Source organism: Phymastichus coffea, unplaced genomic scaffold (assembly GCF_024137745.1).
Source record: "Phymastichus coffea isolate CEN01 unplaced genomic scaffold, Cenicafe_Pcof_1.1 PCOF00233, whole genome shotgun sequence".
Classification (NCBI taxonomy): Eukaryota; Metazoa; Arthropoda; class Insecta; order Hymenoptera; family Eulophidae; genus Phymastichus; species Phymastichus coffea.
Window position 1 is genome coordinate 90,424 of NW_026707044.1, and position 20,636 is coordinate 111,059.

The window sequence follows — 20,636 nt, forward strand, 5'->3', positions numbered from 1 at the left end:
AAAGTTTTCAATGACGTTTGTGGCTTAGCCCATTGCACAAAGACGTTGTGATACGAGGCCTGCCAGCGCCAGCATCAAGCATATTTTCCTCGCGCAAGACGAAGACGGCGATACTTACTTGGTTTAAGTAAAAATCGATGTGGGCTCTCTCTTGAAGCGAGAACCTACAGCGCGAACACGAGATGCCCATGAAAGAGACCTGATTGCACGAAGAGACGCGTCGTGAGAAAGTACGGAGAGGAGGAAAAAACTCACTGAATATTAATCTCGCTAAGAAGTAAATTGACGCTTTAACGTCGCTGAAATGACGAGCATCCGTTCGCTACGTTTAGATAGTATCTTGTTGAGAGCGCAGAATAATAAACAGCGGGTGGGATGGATTCGTTTGAAAATGCTTTGGATATGGGAGCGATGCACTTTTGAGAGGACGCTCGCGAGAGCAAATAAGAGATCGAGCGTGGCGGCGGCTCGGAAATAGAGAAATCAAGCTGATTTGAGGAGGCGAAGCGACAGACGCGCGAGCACGAGCGAGAAATAATAGCGTGAGCGGAATGGCGTGATGGGGGAACGGAGGCTCGGCCGAGTGGAGCCGTTGTAACGAGCTGACAATGAGTGCATGTCAGGCTGCACGAAAACGTTGGCCGACGTGAAAAGCGTACGGCACGAAGGGGGCATTGGCGAATGCGCACGGGCCGCTTGTCGACGGGCATGAGCCGCGCGATTAACGAGTTAATAGACGCGCGCCGAAGCCTCGTTCGCGATTGTTATTTGCGCGAGCCGCCGTAATCCTTCGCAGACGCTTCATCCGCGAATTGTCGCGCACACGCAGCCGAGCTTTTGCATCGAACGAGCTTGGCTAATAACGCGATCGGGACACCAGCATCGACAGACAGTGGACCGCTAAAAGTAGACTGCGCGAACAACGAGCCAACGATACTCCAAGGGATACGGGTCCGAATGTGATGCGAGACCCAGGGAGAGAGGAGAAAAAGTGCCGGGCGAGCTGTGCTATATATTTCTGAAAAAATAAAAACAAGGAGATGAAGCTGATGTATTTCCTGATATACGAGCGCGCCATATTGCTACATTATTTGGTAGTTTGCTGTCCGTGCTGTCGAGGGTACGAAATTCCAGGGAAGATATTTCGACGGGTCAGGTAGGCTGGCGGGGACGGGCGACGGGCATTTTTATGATGCTTCGTTGTTTAATACACATCGACTTTGCAATCGCCGGGGTGACGCTATTCGACGACGAGCTGCAAGTCGAGGGAAAATATCGTGACGAGTGAAGGACGGCGCGGAGGCGAACTTGAGGTGGCAGGCTTCGGAGGCGCATTAGAGGGCGGCCGAGGGCAGCCGAGGGCGCAATATCGCGCGTGAAAAATTGAAGCGCAACGAGCAATTTGGCGCAGAGGATAATCCATATCACGGCAAGCGAGGAAGAGCGGATAAGCACAACATTTGCGCAACAAAGAGCAGCTCAAATGATGCTTGAGGATGATGCGAGAGCGGCAAGCCCGGCGCGGTGATACACCGGGCGGAGGCGTCCGTTTTCACGCAACTGCTCTGCCGGTGCTGCCTTCTGCCCGTAAAATTTACCGCTCCGAACAAAATGCTTTAGATCCCTGCCCATCTCTCTCTGTCTTTATCTCCCGGCTTTTCTTATTCGCCACCAGCGCGGCGTTTGCCTCCCATCCTCTTTATTTCCGCACTCTTCGCGTGTATCATCGTTACACCCGCGCTTGCTCTTGCTTTTCTTGCCCCGTCCCTCCCCGCTGCGTCTCGCTTTTCCTCGGGCCGGAACGACAAGGTCCGTCGACTGCGTCCGTTTCGCCAGTTTTGCCCAGTTTTGCCCCGGACTCGCGGGCTGCACTGATCCAAATTGAATTTCAAGCAGATGTAGGAGTCGTCAGAGAGTCGCGATCGGTGTAAACTTGAATCGGCCCATAAATATGCAGGCGCACGGCCGCGGCGCTGGGAAAATGAAGTTGAAAGAGGGCGCGAATCGTCCGAGAAGGGAGATTTATGTGTGCCGCGGAGCCATTCGTTTCTGCCCGTTTCCCTCGGCTGTTTAGCGGAAGCGAAAGCCGCCGTCGTCGCCGCCGCCGCCGCCGCCGCCGCCACCGCCACCGCCGCCCGTCCACCGTCCATCGCCACGTTTGCCGACTTCGACTGAGCTTCGGCTGGGCTGCTACCGGAAAAATCTACTGCCAGAACGATCATCGCCATTAACGCCGCTCGTCCCAACTCGCATTAACCTGATTTTCAGTCATTTTATTACTGTGACTCTCCGATAAAAATTCTACTTCCACGGTATTTTCAGTGGCATCCGAAGCCAGAGTTGTCGACGGGTATTGCTTGGAGAGCGATCTGGTCAAAATGTATATTTATCTTTGGCCAAGCAAAAGCTACCGAGTCAAGCAGACACTGCTCGGCTTGTACCAGTTGATGTATAGACATTATCGACAATCTTTGAATAGCTTCAATCTACTTTCGGGCATTTCGACTAAAAGCTCAAAGTACGCTATATTATCATCACTGGCGTTCTAAAGGCGCAATATTACCTTTCTGTCAGTGTTAATCGCTTGCTCCGATTCGCTTTTTCTATTTGCGCGCAAGCCTTTCGTGTAATTCGAAGAGAGAGCGGAATAAAAAGAGCGCCGCGCAATAGAAAAAGACGAAATTGCAGCGTACGGTTGGGCTATTTAGGCCGAGGCATTTTTGTCGCTGAACCATTGTAAAAGCTTTTCCGGTTCCATGAAAATACGTCCCGACGAGGACTTTACATCGGCGACACCGACGACACCGAGGGGTTAAATGAACGGTGAAGCCACGGACGCATTTAAACGTCTCTTCTTGCCGGATTAGTTTGTCGAGGGCAGTGCGTTATAAAGGGACGACGGGCTGTCAACGGAAGCAGTCGAGTTCGCGAGGCGCGCGCGAGGCGTCAAGGAGCGGTGACAATGAAGTTCGTTAGACGGCAATTTGCGGAAGGTTCGGAATTCGGGCTGGGGCGCGCAGCTGGCGGAGAGAGGCCCGTGTCAGCGGGCGGGACGCGCGCGGCTCGTTTTATTTGGTTGGTCGACCGCGAGGCCGCGCTCGCGTCTATCGGTCCCCGCGCAAAAAAGGCAAGCGGAGCTCGACGCTGGTTTTTCCTCCTTTTCGCCGTGTGCCGAGCGAGCCGCACTTTAGACCGATCGCGGACGGCCGGCCGGCAAACGCGACGATCCCGGGCCGGGCCTGATGCTCGCGGGGAGCGAAGAACGGCGCCCCAAGTTTCGACCGGACAAGAAATATCGTGGTCGAATCGGCGCAGCTGGCGGCGACGTGCAGCCTGATTTATGTCGCTTTGCATGCGACTTTCTCACTCTCGCGCGGCGAAAAACCTCGGCGATCACAGGCCGCATAACTTGTGAGCTTTCGTCGCTAACTAAGCTGCGCTTGCGACGTCTCGCGCTGTCGGCTGATTTATTGGACTGGTGATAAGCAGTAGGCGAGTGAGAGGCAAAACCGGAGAATAAATAGAATACGTTGCGCTGTCAATTGTGGGCGCGCAGTGCGTGAGCGCCGGCTGCAATTAAGTTTTTACGATCGCGCGGGACTGAATTGCGAATAAACAGTAACGGTGAAAAAGCAGGGGCGGCGCCGGCAACGAGTGGATAGTAACGAGGAGGCTGGCTGGTTTATAGCTTTGTTTATCGCAAGCGTGCACGCGCCAGCGGAATCGGCGGACAATGGAAATGTAAAGTTTTTGTGGAAAATCGGAGCGCGCTAGGCTGCTCGGTTGGGCCGGGCGGACAGCAGAAAAAGAAGCGCGAAAGCGCGAACGCCTGGAAAACAGGCCAAAAGAGCGAGATAGAGGGCAGGCCGCCGCCGGGCGCAATGTTTTATCAGAGCCGCGGCAATTACGGGAACATCGCGTCGCGTGTATCCGCTAATGAGGAGGGCACAGCGGCGCGGCGCGGCGCGAGGAGTCCGAGTAAATAATGGAGCCGCGGATCCGAGACTGCCAGCCGGGCGCAACGACGGCCGACGTAACGCTAGCCTTGGACCGTGAACGCGAGCTAGGAAAGGCGAGCCGGACGCAAGGGCGCAAGGGCGCAAGGGCGCAAGGGCGCAAGGGCGCAAGGACGCCAGGAGCGGGGTCGACGAGGTCGACGAGCCACGAGCCACGAGCCACGAGCCACGAGCCACGGAGGAGGGCCACGCCTGTACAAACACGAGAAACAATCGAATCCAGAAGAATAACGGCGCAGGCTGCCGCCGCTGCTCTGGCGCTAATGGAGGCTCATTCGTTTGCGAGGCGTGCAGCCCGCGCCGTACGGGATCGATCGGCCCCTGGCGAGTGCATTGTGCTTGTGCTGCCCGTAGCCGGCTTTCGCGCGGTAATCAGCGAATCGATCTCTCCGATTCGACGAACTTGCGCGCTGCGCTGCGACTTCTTCTTACCTTGGCAGCCCCGACTCCCTCTCTGGCCCTTATTTATGCGCCCATTTACCCCCACCTAGCCCACTTTTCAATCCAACGACCAGCATTATGCGCTTCGATTCTTCTCCCCCGCGCTTTTCCATGCAAGCGCCTTTTGATCGACCACTATATCAATTTATCGCTCTTTCCCGTTCAAATCCACCCCCGCTGGCTCCATTTGCAAGCGCCGTCCCGCTCGCTATCTATATTGCGATTAGTCCAGCGCTCTTCTATCCTTTATTCATAAGTCTGCCGCGTTCCTTCCTTTTTAGCCACGCGCGCGCGATCGTTGCAAGCCTTTGTTCGGCCGAAAACATTTTGATGGAGAGCTCGGATAAACGGGCGATTTGGCAGATCTAGCAATATGCCGTTCTTTCGAACAATGCCTTTTCCAACTTTGTCGGTCGAGTTTCTCTTTTACGAAAATAGCGACCGCCAGCCGACTTAGGTTTACCACATTTTTTCAGCGCGGACGTTCCTTTCCGAACACCGCCGGCATTTCGACAGCTTTCGCAAAAAGTAAGAGAGAGCCAGGCCAAGAATTAGAAATGCAGCCTTAGCTCCAGTCCCGCCTGAAGTATCGAGTCTTGCGGGAAGCGTTTGATTGGCGATATAGGTACGTAGACACCGAAGAAGCTTCTTCGGCGTCCGCGGCGCGGACGGCTAATGGATAAGAGACTGGCGAGGTAGGAAGAGAACGGCGATACTAGAGTCGTCGCTTCGCTTCGCTTCTCGCTCGACCAAGGAATTGTTTTATCTCCGGCAGAGAATCCGAGGAGGCGGAAGGCGCAGCGTAGCAGAGAGTTCGAGCCGTGGCGTTAACCTCGACGCTCGTTTTTCCCCGTTTTTCCCGTTTTCCCCGTTTTCCCCGTTTTCCCCGTTTTTCCCGCCAGGGGCTGCATTTCAATCGCGGCTGCAGAGCAGCTACAGCATCGCCGCTAAAAGAGGCAGCGTCTGGCGGCGATGAATTCTTTGGCTTTGCCTCGCGCGCGCAGGTGACGCGCGTATGCCATCGGCTGCCGTGCGCACCATCGCGATAGCGCGCCTGCGTTTTACGGAGCTCGTCGATAGGCGCGCACAAAGGCCGCGCGCGGCAGCCTCTGGCTCTAATTGACGTCCCGCGTAGCTGCCGCGCGATTCCGATTTGCTGGTCGCGGCCGCGCTCGCGACCGCACCCCTGGCTCTTTTGGCGCGCGAGGCAAAAACATTCGACAAAGCCGCTCGCTGTTTGCCAAACAAACGGCCGCGTGTCTTCGTCCGAGGGCGACGTTATTTCTGGGAAAGCGTTGGCACGTCGGCTGGAAGCTCAAAACAAGCGAGGCCAAACAACAGCAGCAGCGACAGAACCAGCCAGAGCGAGCGCCAGTATTAACCGCCGGCTCGCTCGCCGATTCTCTTCGAATGCATCGACTTGCAAAGACCATAGACTCTCTCTCTCTCTGTTATCGCCGGCAAGCGCCTCGATGTCGTTGTACGATTTTCGGTCGAACCCGAATTCCCAGTACACGTAAATAGGGGACACCCAGGCCATTATTTTGCTATTGCTTGTAGCGAATATTATGTCAACGTACAGGTATGTTCTCTGTATTATAATGTAAAGAATTTGACGTCCGGCTTACCAATTTTGCTGTGTACGAAACTGCATTATTTACAGTCATTTCTCGCATTTAACTCGTCCGTTAACTGAAATTGCATGCAGCGGACAAGACGGACACCCTCAAAAGTCGAAACTTGTTAAATTTGCAGTAGTATCATTTTATTAATGAAAGTGCTCCGAAAATATAAGAAAATATGGAGCCGCGGATAATGCTCCGAAGAAAATATGGAAAGGGCTTTAAAAGATGTAAAAAACGGAAATTGTGCGGCATTCGTTTATTTTTGAGGGCTGTGATCGCCAGACGTATCGGCTATCAGACCGCCTCGGTGTTAAAACTGTCGACATAAATGTCCGTTTAATTGGTTATAAATAAGATTTGGAAAGTTTCTCCCATTTGTGCCCCACTCGGCTCGGGCGCGGTCTGTCAATACGCGATGATCGGCCGAAGCGAGCGAGTCCATTAACGGCGGCGCGGCTGCGAGCAAGCCACTCGATCCGAAAAGTTGGAGCCGCGGGCTCGCGGGCTCGCGGTGTGTTTGACTCCGGTCTGGCCGGTCGCACGCGCATAACGGAGACGGGGCCAAGAGAGGCACTTTGATCGAAGCAAGGCAAACGAGCAGCCTCGCGCATCGCGCAGCTTTCGCGGCTGCGGCGCTCGCCGCCCCGAGTGTGTGTGCGCACGTCTCGCCGTGGCCATTGTCCGCTGCTAACGCGCCAAATCCCACTCGGGCCGGCCATTAGCTCTCGGCCACGGGCTCGCGACGAGCAGCGGAGCAACGGTGACTCGAGTGGACTCGCTAATAAGCAAGCGCCAGCGCACCGCGCAGGCGTTCGTCGGGGAGGGGAGGGGGGGGGCGACAAACGCCAAACGCAAGAGTCGAGGGAGAGCCAGCGCGAATAAAAAGACGGCAGAACCGGATCGGGCGCGGAGGTCCGAGCGAGCACGCAGCAGCTCTTCTCGGCGGAATTTACATGCGCGATTCGACGCGTCGTCCTGTCGCGCGCTCGACCGGTTTTCTGCAGGCTGCGCCCAGGCATTTCCACCGGGCACGCCGAGATAGTGGCGCTTCGCTCTCTCGCTTATTGGCAATTACTTCGTTGCGCGCTCGAGTATACAGCCGCGTGCAAATAAAATACGACGAGGCGGCTCGAAAAATCATTCTCGAGCCACTTCGGCAAACTTTTAAAACTTTCAAGACATCTCACTCGCTGGCTATAGCCGCAGCTAGCCACCGAGTTCGCGCACGCAGCTATCGAAAAGATCTTGAAAAGTATCGCGAAACGAGATTTCAAGTGAAACCAGCGCTAGCAAGCGGCTTTCCCATTTTTACACGGGCCTCCAAGCACTTCGCTCGACTCTTTTATTTACCATATTCCAGGCTTCAATTTGAGCGATTTCCAGGATTGAATATTTGAATCATCTTGCGCGCGCGCGTGTTTACATCACCGACGCCGCCAAACTTTTCTGCTCTCAGTTCTCTCGTTCTTTCTTTCTTTCTTTCTTTCTTTCTTCCTCAGCCATCCGCGACTTTGCAGTACGCGATGCGCCAATCTCTTTCGTCCTGTATCTCGCTTGCAAATGCCTGTGCTCCTCGATCGACTCGGATAAAATATCATTTCAGCTTCGCCTTGGCTTTCCAAAGGAAACTGCCTACTCCGATGGCGCTCGTCGACCGTGCAAGCCCGGGCGCTGCGCAATGGGAACTCGAGGAAAAAGGCCAGCGACAACGCAAGCTGTGCGTGTACCGTCGTGGCGAGCGCCGGCGCTGCACTAAAATTCTATGCTTCGGATGTTCGAGTGCGAGTTTATAGTGGCTGCGCAAACCTTGGCCCTCGACTCGCTTGATAGCTGATTTGAGGACGGATCTCAGCTCTCTTTCTCTCGCTCTCCCTCTCCTGTGCCTCGTCGACTCGTCAACTCGACAAACTGCGCTTGAATAAATCGACATATTGCCCTCCTTGAGAGCGCTTGAACGTCAGGCAAGTGCTGCTCAAGGCTCTAGTAACAACGTCCGTTGTCGCGAAGCTCCCTCTTTTCTTTCTTTATTCGCCCATTGCCCCTTCTCTCTTTTCCTTTCGCTCGTTCGCATCTGCGATCGGCGACATGCCGCGCCCGCACATCTCGCCTCTTGCACTTCCTTTTACAATTAATTTCTTTCATATGGAAAAGCTCCGAGCTCGTCCGAACTCTCGGATGCCTTCGCGCTATCCGACCACTTTTGCACTCGTGATACCGGCGATCGCCTGGCAACGCAGCGGTAACTGGCGCTTTCCGACGGTGCAGCGATTTTCGCGAGCGGAGCTCCAGTCGTCGGGGCAGCAATGAAAGACATGCCGCGTGCTGGCGCTGGGGCGAAGCTGCGCGTCGACTAAATCAAAGTCGCCAGTGGAGCATGGCTCCGGGCGCTTTACGAGGGCCGTTTGTCCGACGAGGGGCAGGCTGTCCTTCTTTCGGCCTGCTTCCATCGGTTTGCCACTGTGCGCTCGGATGCGCGCCGTTGCGATGCGAAGGTCCGAGGCAAATGGCCGAGGCACCGGCGGGACTGCCAATGGCACGTACGAATCTCTCGTTAACGCGAACAAATACCTTGGCTGCTGCCGCCTCGGCCTTTTTCTGCCTGCGACGCGCTGGCGCTGCAGCTCGCTTCGTTTTCCACGTCCATCCCCTCTCCCGTTCGTCGATCACTTTTCATCTTGCCCTCGCTCGCATCAGCGCCAATGCATTTCTATTTGCGCTCGCGTCATTTCTCTGAAAGCTCGCCTCCTTTGATTCGCGACTGAACCGTCATCTGCCCCGTCTCGCTCCCGAGCGCGATAATCCCAAAAGAGCGCAAAAACTAGCACGCCCTCGTTCGCGCGATATCCATCGCTCTAATTGCGAATGTTATTGGGCTATTGACTTTGTTGGGGAACGTCGAGGGAATCTAATATGAGCACTCGGCCGCGCGCGATCCACTCGAGCGTCGCGGAGCCGCGGAGAGCTCGCGCAGGCAGAAAGAGAGCAGTTTGTTTCCACGGCAGCCGGCCGAGCGCGATCTACTTATGATAAGACTGCTGCGCGCTCGAATAAAATTCGCGGAGCTTTTGGCCGTGTGCGCGCGCGATAACTCGAGTCGCGGAGCCTGAATAAGGAATCGCGGACATGCGGAGGCGAGAGCGCGGCGCCAAGATACGCCGCGGAAAGCTATAACTCGCGGCTGAAAAATGCGCAATACAAAAATGGCCATTTCCCACACGCACAGAGCTATCGGACTTTTGCAGGCGAAATTTAGTGGCGAGATTCCGGCGTCGCTTTCGCGCTCTCTCCCTCTCTCTTTTCATCCTAGCTCGTCCGCGTCCGTCGCGTCACCGTTGTTCCCCCGGGAACGAGCGCTCGCGCCCCCGGCAGCATGCACGCAACTGCAGCCCTCGCGGGACGAGGCCATATATACGCGCGCCACGCCAGCCTCCAATCTAATAAAATAATATGAGTATATAAGTGCCGCCGCCGCTCTGGCACAACTCGGCGCTTTCTTGCCACTGCAGCGCTGCTCCTACTTACGTTTCGCCCCAAACTTGCATGTACGTTTTATGGAATTTCGTATTTCACGTTTCCCGCGTGTAGCCTCGCGTTACTTCCCCCCTCCCCCTCCCCCGCCACCCTCCCCGCGGAGCACACAAATATCACGAGCAGCGCATTTCATTTCCCGGAATCCTCCTCTAAATATATTGCACGTCTTCCACATCGCTTTCATTCGACCCTCCCCTAGACCGTTTGCTCGCCTGCGCCTGCACTCGCCTCGGCTAAATGCCTCGAAAAAACGATCGACCTTGCTCGTTCAATTACTTTTAACGCGCTTACCATATTCCATTACAGATTACACTGGCAGACATGCCATCACAAGCTCCCACCGCTGCACTCCTTGCAAAATCAATGCGGCGCGCAGCCTCGCAGCGCAGCGCTTCGATATCTCAGCGATCCGACAAGCTCCCCCAAACGTCAATGGGACTCCGATGCAAAGGAGTTGTTTGCGCGAGGCGCATTCGCGCCGATCCTCGACGCCACGGAAAGTTTGTCGACTCGGCATTATCGATCAATGGCCGCGCCGCGGCTACTGTCCGCCCAGCGGATCTCTTTTACTTCTGAAATCCTCTTCGACGGCAGCGCGCCTCGACGATTCACCTTCGTTACAGCTGTGACGGACTCGGGACAACCGTTCGTCGATTGATCGCTGCTGCTGTTCCCTCGTGTCCATCGATCGATCGACTTTCAGGGCCGCGTTAGCACGCGTAGCACAACAATGACACTGCTTTAGCCACTTTTCGGTTTCGGTTTTCCGTAGCATATTTCCGCGCATATTTCCAGTTTCCGAAGCTGAGCTTCTGATGACGTTGCTGATTATTGAAAATGCCAGTGAGCGCGCCGAGCGGTCACAACGTAGAATTATCGATCACGAGATCGAACTGGAGGGAAAACTAGCAGTAGGTTTTTTGCGAAGAAGCAAGCTTGGCGAGGCGTGACGAGTAACGGCGCAAAAATCAAAGGCAGCGCTCGCAGCTGAGTTATTTGGCGTTTGAGCCGGGGCCATTGTTCGATCAATCGAGAGCGAGCGTCGAGCAACGGGAGCAAGCAAGCGAAGCTGGCCGCTCGAGCTCGCGTTGCTTTGTCGGACGGGTCGCCTGGGCCAGCGGCATAGCTGTAGGCCATCCCGGCCGCGCGAAAATGCCCATTGTTGAAGGCTGCGCGCAGCCGATGCAGCGGATAAGAGGCGCCAACGACGATTCGCCGACTGCTGCTTATCGAGAGCGATTACTCGTTACGCAACACCGCGCCTAAGTACGATTCCGCGTAGGCAACGCCAGCCTGGACAGCCGGCTGCCGATAAGCTGCAAGCCCTCGAGCGTTCCTTCCATCGGCCGGCTGCGATCGTCAGGGCGAGTCTGGCCTTGCTGCCTCCGTCCGCGCGTTTTTCACCCTATCTCGAGTCCAGCGATCAAGAACAAAAAGCCAGTGGGCCGACTGATGGGCCAGAAGAAAGTGCACGCGCTCGTGTCGAATGGTAATGCTCGGATGGTCGCGACTGCTGCGGCTAAGACTCGCAATTTGGCCAGCTTTGCTTTGCTTTTCATGTTCGCACAGAGCCAGCGACATGGGCATGGGCGGCTGAGGTGCAACGCTGTATTTATGGCTGCTGGCGACTGCCGGGCTGCACGCTGTCCGCAAGCCTGAGCCCGGAGACGAAAATAAAATCCGATGGGCTGGAACAGGTGGTGCTGGCAGAGCGCCAGAAAAACGTGAATGGACTTTGCGTGCATACGATAAATCTCCATAAATATGTATGAACGTCCCTCCCGCGGGACGTCCTTTCTCTGCAAACTTAGCCCGCAGCCACCGCCGAGCCGCGCTGCCTCATCTCGTCTCCGTGTTTCTCGCGCGTTTGTCTTTTTTATCGCCCCCCCCCCTCTCGCTCTCTCTCTCTCTCGCTCCATTCCCATTCACATTGTTTTGCCGTTAATCACTGATAATTTAGCTCTGCTTGAGAGTGTAGCCGCACCAGCCAGGGTCCGCTCCAATGAATCCTTTCCCGGCTCTCTCAAATCATAACATTGCTTAATACTGTTGCTTATTTTTCACAAAACGAGACTTTGATCTTGCGACTTGCGCTTCCGCCGGAGGTTTTTAACAAATAGATCGTTGGTTATCCTAGAGAAGGGCCATCCAGTCAGGGATGTAAATGTAACCATTAAGGGGACCGACTAGGCAACATCGTCCGGGTACTCGGGGGATTTCGAGTGTCGTTTGCACGTGGGGAATTGTTTTCTACGCAGTCGAGGTGAATACAAATGAAGCTCAAACGAGACTGCTCTTAGCTCTTGTCCGATACATTGAGATAACCTTATCTAGCTCGAACCAACTGATGCCTTTGTGTGTCTGCATTAATACATACGTTTCTTTCTCCATTTCAAATTTTACCAAATTCCATTAAGACAATGAATATTCCCAAATTATGACAATAAAACAATGACTAGCTCTTTGTATCGATTATATTAATCATCACTGTTTTATGCAATCTCTTATTTCACGTCTTTCGCTAATTATAATTAGTGGCTGCTATGTATGTTATATATAATATGCGAGCGAGGTTTCATCTCTTCTACTCCTTGGAGCTCAGACATCGATCAATTTCTCTTGAATTACCAACGTAACATTATATTTTGTAAAATTGTAATATATCGCTTATCAAATAACAACTAAATTAAGATTCTCTTGAAGACAACGAAATTGAATTGTCTATAATGTTATTCTTACAACGTTTTCAGAATAATTCGTAGGTAAATACACGAGCTGTTGATTGTTTTTCGTGTGTTCATGACGCTTTTTGTATTTAAATTTTATCATCAACTAAATCATCCCGTATTCTTAAATCTATTAGAAATACAATAAGTAAAATGTCTCCAAGAAAAGAAATAATTTGATAATAATTAATACGTACAAAATAATTTGTAAGTAAATTTGGCTATTTTCATAGAGTCCGTGGTTAGGAGCGAATGTTGTCATCAGAATGCTTTCTACGCGATAGCTATTGCATCAAGTGCGTGCAGGTCATGCACATAACAGCAGTCGTGTTAGTAAAAGAATATGCGACACGACAACAGCAGAGAAGAGAGCACAAATCTACATTTAAATCGCATACCAAGTTGTATTTGCATTTTCCCTCAACAGTCTTCAAATCGCTTTACGTTTATAACACGTGTATGTATTTATATATATATATATATATATATGCGTATAATAATATAATTTTTTATTATAAAACGTACTATTTACGTTAGATAAATAATTACGGCCTTTCCGTTGAAATTTTTATATGACCATGACATTTTCGTGTTATTCGTGTTATAATTTATCAACAAGATGCCAATTATAAATCACGGAATCGTACGAATGTCGTTATATAACGATCAACTTGTGGCTGATCATTCAATTGACTGCACGGTCAATATTCAAAAAAAAGAATGAATAGTGCCACTAAAACGTTGTTTCTGCATGAACTAATATGTAAAAACTTACCAACCAGTAGATCAATTTTTTTAAGTAGTATTTTATAAAACTAATTTTTAAAAACTGGATTTGAAAACGTCCAAGTTAGTTATGATAATTCTTTTATTTATTTAGCGTTCTTGAAGAGGAAACTACATACTGGCAATTTTAAATACAAATTGCTTTTTAGCTGTAATTTTTCATGTTATATTTACCTATGTCAACTTATTTTACTAATTTCTACATTATATACAAAATTTCTGTTTGAATTACAAATAACAGTAAATTATACATGTGATCATTTATTAACGTGTATTATTCGTTGTAATTTTATAGTTTTAAAGAGGATGTCCAATAATGACGTTGTAATACTGTATTCAGCTAATCATAAAATAAATCAGCTTAAATAGATCTAAGTATTGTTTAGTCAACCTACATATTATATCAAAACAAATATTGTGGCAGGCTGCTCAAAAAAGAAAAAACTTTCGGAATTATAACTTTTTAGTTTTGTAGAATGTTCGGTTTTATTTATTTTCTGTACGAGTGTTAAGCACCTGGAATATAGATTGCTCCAATTCGTTACTCACGATTATCATGATAACATGTGTATGACTATTTATGTGCAAAATTATTGGATCTTGTCGAACAAATGTATTGCATTTTTTTGAAAAGTACTTTTTTCAAATTTTCAACATGTGTGTTAGTTCCTGATATTAAAAAAAATTAAAGTTAACTAGTTCTATATTTGTCACACACGAGCATCATGATAAACTGAGGATAGATTTCTTTTTACGTAATTTTTGGATAGGTTTAGTCAAACTAATTTATTCAATTATTTTAGAAAGCTCATTTTATCATATTAACATAAACATCGTTTTTTATTTGATAACTTATTGCATTTCAATTTATAAATTTATTGAATATATTAACACTGGTATTTTCAACTTTTTTCGCGAATGTCAAACTTATCCAAACCTTCAATACAATATATTTTATAATATTTATAATATTTTATAATATCTATAATATCTACTGAATAATTATATATGTATTAATGTTTAATTTTTTGAAATAGAGAGATTTTGTGTGTGCACATGAAAGAATTCTATGTTGTATAAATTTTCAAAGAAACAATCTGCAATGCAGTGGAGGCGTGTTTATAACAACAGAAAAAAAACTAGTCATTATGTGTATTTCTTTAGAATAAATTATTATAGCTCATTTAGATAATTATCCCATCATCAAATTCATTTCAAAGTTCAATGAATATTTAAAATGCTAATTGTTAAAAATTACGTTAAAAAAATGATCACTTAGTTGACATCGACATATCTTTCTTTCATCTACTTCGGAGTTTTAAAAACTTATTTGTTAGTCTTTGGTATACATATTTTGTATGCCACTAATTGAATGTATCAGTTATGATAATGAGACAAATAAAAATAAACAAATAACATCCACGTCCATAGTCAGTAAAAGTTAAACCAAAATCTTATACGCTTACTACATTCATAATCGGTGTTGTGTACCATAATATGAATATTAATATTTTTGGCAGCTTCAAGAAAAAACATTTCAGGTTTTAAGTTAACACTGATAATAAAGTTCTTGCTATTTTTCTACTTTTTCTACATAAAAAGATACTTTACTTGAGTCACTGTTATTCTTGCTTTGTTATAGTTCTATTGCATAGTTTTGCATTGTAAAAATTCTTTCTATTTCTTTTTGAATACTACTTAACTCTTATAGTAGGTAGGATTGAGCTTTTTTCCATCTCTTCAACACGTGAATAACATAAATAACACTTTTAAATTTCTTCATACAATACAAAACAATCAAAAACTATTTAATCTGTTAAATTCAGTGTTTTTGGAAACTAAACTGCTTATTATGTATATAATCTATAAGATAAATGAATAATGCTATCTATTGGACGTAAAAAACATATTGGCAACGGTCTGAGTGTGGCCGGTAGAGTAACTTTTCATGGAGTATGCAATTAGTCTTTTTGCTCACTTATAATTATAACATTTGTATTCGCATGAACGTTTACAGTATAGAGTCAGAAAACTAAAATTAATTACTCTAGAAACGGTGGCGATTTCTACGGTATACAGATAAAAAAAATTTAAAAGATAAATAATTGTATATTCATAACTTGATTAATTGTAAATATTAATGATTTTAATTGAACAAAATTCTATTTTGATATCTTTATCATTGTCTGAGTAATCGTATTTGTTAATTAAGATTCTTTAATAAATGGTGTATCTTTCATGAATTATCCAGGATTGAATGAAATATAAGAGCAAAAAAGGTTCTTGGCGCTCTAAAATAGAGGGAAGGGCATGGCTGAATGTAGCGAAGAATATTGACTTGTTGCGTTCAAAACCATTGTGGATTTGTTATTTAAATTTATTTCGACTTCTAACTAAGAAATCTTTACGTTTTTATTAAATCAATATAAGGAGTCCAGAGGATTTCATTTATTTAGTTTTAATATTTTAGTGAATTTAATATTGCAAATATATTCAATCTCATTTTCCAACGAGAATAATAATTATAAAGATTTATAATGAAGAAAGTAGTGATGAGACTGAGAATGATTCCGAAATTTATATCGACAAAAATAACAGAACAGTAAATGCATTGTTATAACATAGAAAATTATTAAAACAATCAATTGTTCTGTTACAATATTAACGTAATGGTTAAAATATCAAGTACTATCATTTGGTTTAAAGAATGTATTAATCTTAAAGTAATTAACGTAACAGCAATTGATTTACCAAACTGTAATTTCTTCAAATAAATAATCAAGTCCTTCATGTCAACAATTAAGTTATCGAAACAAGTCACTATTCCATTTTAATAAAAATCTATTTTTTGAAACAATTAATACAAATATTTACCGTCACACCAGGCTGTATATATAGCGCCTGCGCTGAATATAATCGCCGTACAGGCATTTAATTATATTTTTTCCGTGTAAGCAAGCAAAAACTACAGACATTTGTTCAAATTCTTTCCGGGACTTCCAACACGAAAATCCCGGAATTATTAATTGATTCTTGAATTTACTTATGTTGTGTTCTAGATTATAATGTAATGTTTGCTATCTATGTTTTTGTTAAGTTTTAATGCATATATTGGATGATATAGCAATCTGTACTACTACTACGATGTTACAACATCGTCTGCTAGTCCACTAACAGACTTTGAGACTGGTTAGTTTCTAGCAGAAAATCAAGATAACATGATTAATTTTTTTGTTGAAAAAAACGTGAGCTGTTCAATTAAGAAGCGTAAAGGAGTTATTCACTACCATCACTTACATGTACTTTTTATAAATATTTTAAGCATTAGATTAATTTTATATGCTCTGGTATATTTATAACATTATATCATTCTTATTCATTCTAACTAGTACGATACAAACACAGGAAAGTAGATTCTTGTCTCATGTGGCGGCACACGAGACAAAAAGCTCTTTTCTGAAAATGTATCGTATTTTTTGATACGACGTATGCAAAGTTCGATTTTGAATGCACGTTTCTGGCCGATCGTATCGGAAAGTCGCACTTTGCGCATGGAGTGTTGAAAACTATTTTTTTTCAATTGTGAATCGTTTATCTGTTTTATAATAGATACTCTTGACTGACAGACCCGGCAAGAATGAAAATTATCTAAAATTTATGTAAATTATAGGTAATAACATTTTGTTCGATTTATCATTTATGTTTTATTACTTTATTTAATATAAAAAAGGTATCTGCAATGAGTCTTCAGCGTATGTGCTATAGATACATAGATTGCACTATTTTCAAAAGTTTAAGAAATAGTTTCGAAAAAATATGTTTGAAGGCATCTAACAGTGAATATTAATAAAAATGAAATGGTGAAATTAAAAATGAATATTACAAATAGTGAGAAAGTTATAATAGCATTCATGCAACTTTTTAATCTATCAAAAGTGCTTTTTATGGAGTATTTACTTGTTTTTTATTTATAAAAAGTATTTTGTACAAAAAATTGGATTCTCGATAAATAGAGATTTAATATAACACTATTTTTACTGGCGTTTTTTATGTTGATTTAGTGATAATCTATCAATTTATATTACATTTTGTTTTAGTTTGTATTGAGTATTTTGATCTTAATAATAACAACGACAATAGACTATCACTGTTGATAATTTATTTCGATATAATTTAAAAAGGGGTATCATGTTTAATTATTATTATCTTCATATAATGAGTAATCCATAATAATGTTATCTGCTAATCTAGTGTCAAAATATATAGTCAGAAGATTATTCCTAGTCAAGTGATTTCTCGTTGCTACATGAACGAACGATTATTTAAAATAGTCTTCCCAGTTGGATCACTAAAGTTCATAATAATTGAAGTTACAGAGCCACTCCACTCAGCTCTGGATGAAATGACTCTGCAATTTTTCAAAAAATCAATCCAGATTAATAATTTCGTTCCATTAAATCTTTAAAAAGTTTATCTCTATTTCTATATCAATTCTTGTGTCGAGTTAAGTTTACCGCAAAAATCTGATTAGTTTGAAACCATATTAAATTGATTTTGGACAAATCTTTGACTTCGATACTACGAATATTAATAGTTAATCTCTAAACTATATATACAAATCGCTTTCACCTTTCGTCCATTATTCGATCAATGTTCTCATCTATTCCTGGTAACTATAATCTTAGCCACGGCTCCACAGCTTACGCAGTAGTGCATCAGCACTTTAACCCCTTAGCCTACACGATATCTACCAATTGCGCGAGCTATAACACGCAAGAAATTCGTTCGCGCGCCGTGCTTACCACGAGTCAGACTCGTTGTTTTCGCTTATGGCACAAATTCTTTACCACGAGTCAGACTCGTGGCTATAGGCTAAAGGGTTAATAGCTATTGATTAATTTACAAATTGGATTGAGCATAAGAATATTAGTTATTAAATTATATTCAAGATCTTATTCATCAAAAACATTCTGTTTTCATGTGGTACATGATTAATACCGGCTTGTTCAGTCGAGATTTCTCACATCAATGTAAATTTATAAGACATTCTCTGTACATATCATGATGAGAACACTCAATTCACCAATTCACTGCTGTGCTGAAGTTAAAGTTAAAGTTGAGTGTGCTGAAGAGTGATTGCAAATTTCTGTAGACTCGCTTGCAAATAGACTTCTTGTGTCTAATTTGTACAAATTGTTTAATAGCAAATCTAATATTTTTTGTAATGTTGATTAAATAAATTTATTTAATGTAATTTTTTAATTTTATTTGAACCTTCTTTTAATAATTTCGATTTATATCAATTTATCGCTTTAACAAACAAAAAACTAAAAGTAAAAAATCGTGACTTTTTAAAGTCACATGTTCTTCTATTGACCAACAATCATACTTTTTTGTGAATTCCCAAGGGGTAAAACAATCCAAAGTTAAGTGTTTAAGTCTTCGAGATTATATAAGTATATAAGTCTGCTAGTATATATGAAATAATAGTCTTTCAATTATTATTCATACTAGCAACACGCGCTTCGTGCGCTTCCATCTACTTTTTCATTTCTCGTCATATTAATTAACATATTTAACGTAATAAATCCCTTTTTTCAAAAATGGATTTTTCAATTTTTGTTATAAAACACATATCATAGTGGAAAATTTGTATTAATAAAACAGTTCCGCGTATTCTAAATTCATGAATTATCATATCGAAAACGGACGTAAACAATCTCTATAGTTCTTTTCAGTAATATAGGTCAAATTACTATTAAACGTTTATCCTACTCTTTTAATATAGATTACTATATTACAAAATGTTTTCAATCTTACACGTTCAGATATCAGATTATCAGAATAATTCCAAAACATAATAACCTCTCGTTTTTACCAAACAATATACTCGCTGCTAGCTTTTTAAAATGAGTGTAAAAATAATAACAATGCAGTATGCTTTTATTTTCATTATCTTCAAAATTATCCGTATCAATTATGATAAAATGAATTTTTATTGCTATCACTTTTTTATAAGGGGATTAATTGATTTCCCTATTCTTTTATTTCAATAATTTATTTTTCAGTTGGTTTAATTTTTTATATGAATGTTCTGAATATTATGACTGTTGATTTTACTACCTAAGTGCATTAAATTGAAAGAAAATGCTATTGTGCTTAAATCACTATTTCAAACTTATTTTTGTCTCGGTAAAGTGTGATTATTATATTTTAAGATTTCTCTCTTAAAATAAACGCAATGTTATGTAGAAATTAATATATCGCATATAGCGAAAATTCGATACTTTGTTGTACTTTTGGCATATATTTTATACTTTTTATGTAAATACACTGTATATGTGACTATTTGAAAAATACGTTGTGTAAATTATAAAAATCCAATTCCTCAAATAAATTTTAAAAAATCCAGACATGAAACTCAATTTTTCGATTATAAATGTTAAAATAATATTAAATATCGTCATATAGTGCCGAAAATGATTATATAATTGAAATCCTCTCAACTTGTATCGATTTAAAAACATAGAGATTCGTAAATTAAGCTTGCAACGACTTTTAAAGCGCCACGGTGGATCGATACAAATATGCAATTAGCGGACACTTTAAATAAATGACATCTTACATTAGATCAAAAAGTTGCTCGAACAATGCATTCTTTGAACGTGGAATTATTCCGAAAATAAATATTTTTTTTTGAAAGTTATTAACAATTATCCACTTTTAAATTAAGATGACAATAAACGATAACAAATTTACTAATATATTTTAATTCTTGAATTCTCTCTACGTTCATTTGTCACAAAAGAAATAAATGGAAGGACGGAATCCTCATGCCATCTTAACTGGGTAGGGAGGAATCGCAAATCAAGGGGTGATGGAACTTGGCGGAAAATCGAAAAAAATCGACCTGTGAAAAAGACAGAAAACTACGCATGGATAGAAAAATTTATTCAATAACTCTGCTCAATTTAGTTTTCGTTAATAATACAATTCCAAATTTGAATACTCCGAGATCAATAGCAATAAAATCTGCGTAATGTTTTAAATCTGTTTTTGTAGAAATAAATATGCAGAATTATTAGTAAATATCAAATACAATTTTTCTATCTACTCAAAATATCATGGTAACCATTCTTTAAAGAAATAATCAATATTTCTTATTTTGCATGCTGGTTATTAAAAAATAATTCATCCTTACGAATATAGCCCTTTTAAGAGCGGAGTCCTTCTTGAATCTACGTTAGCTATTGGTCTTTAGGAACATGTATTGCTATAAAAAAATGTGAAATAATATTTATTGCTTTAACAGATGGTTATCATGATATGTTGATCGGATAGAAAAATTTCGTTTATTTTTTGTTAACAATTCTAAGGATTCATTTCTACAAAAACTGCATTGAAACGCTATATAGATTCAATTTCTACTGATTTCGGAATGTGCAACTTTTGGAATTATGTAATTAATGAGAACTAAATTGCATGAAGTTATCAATGAGTTTTACTATCCT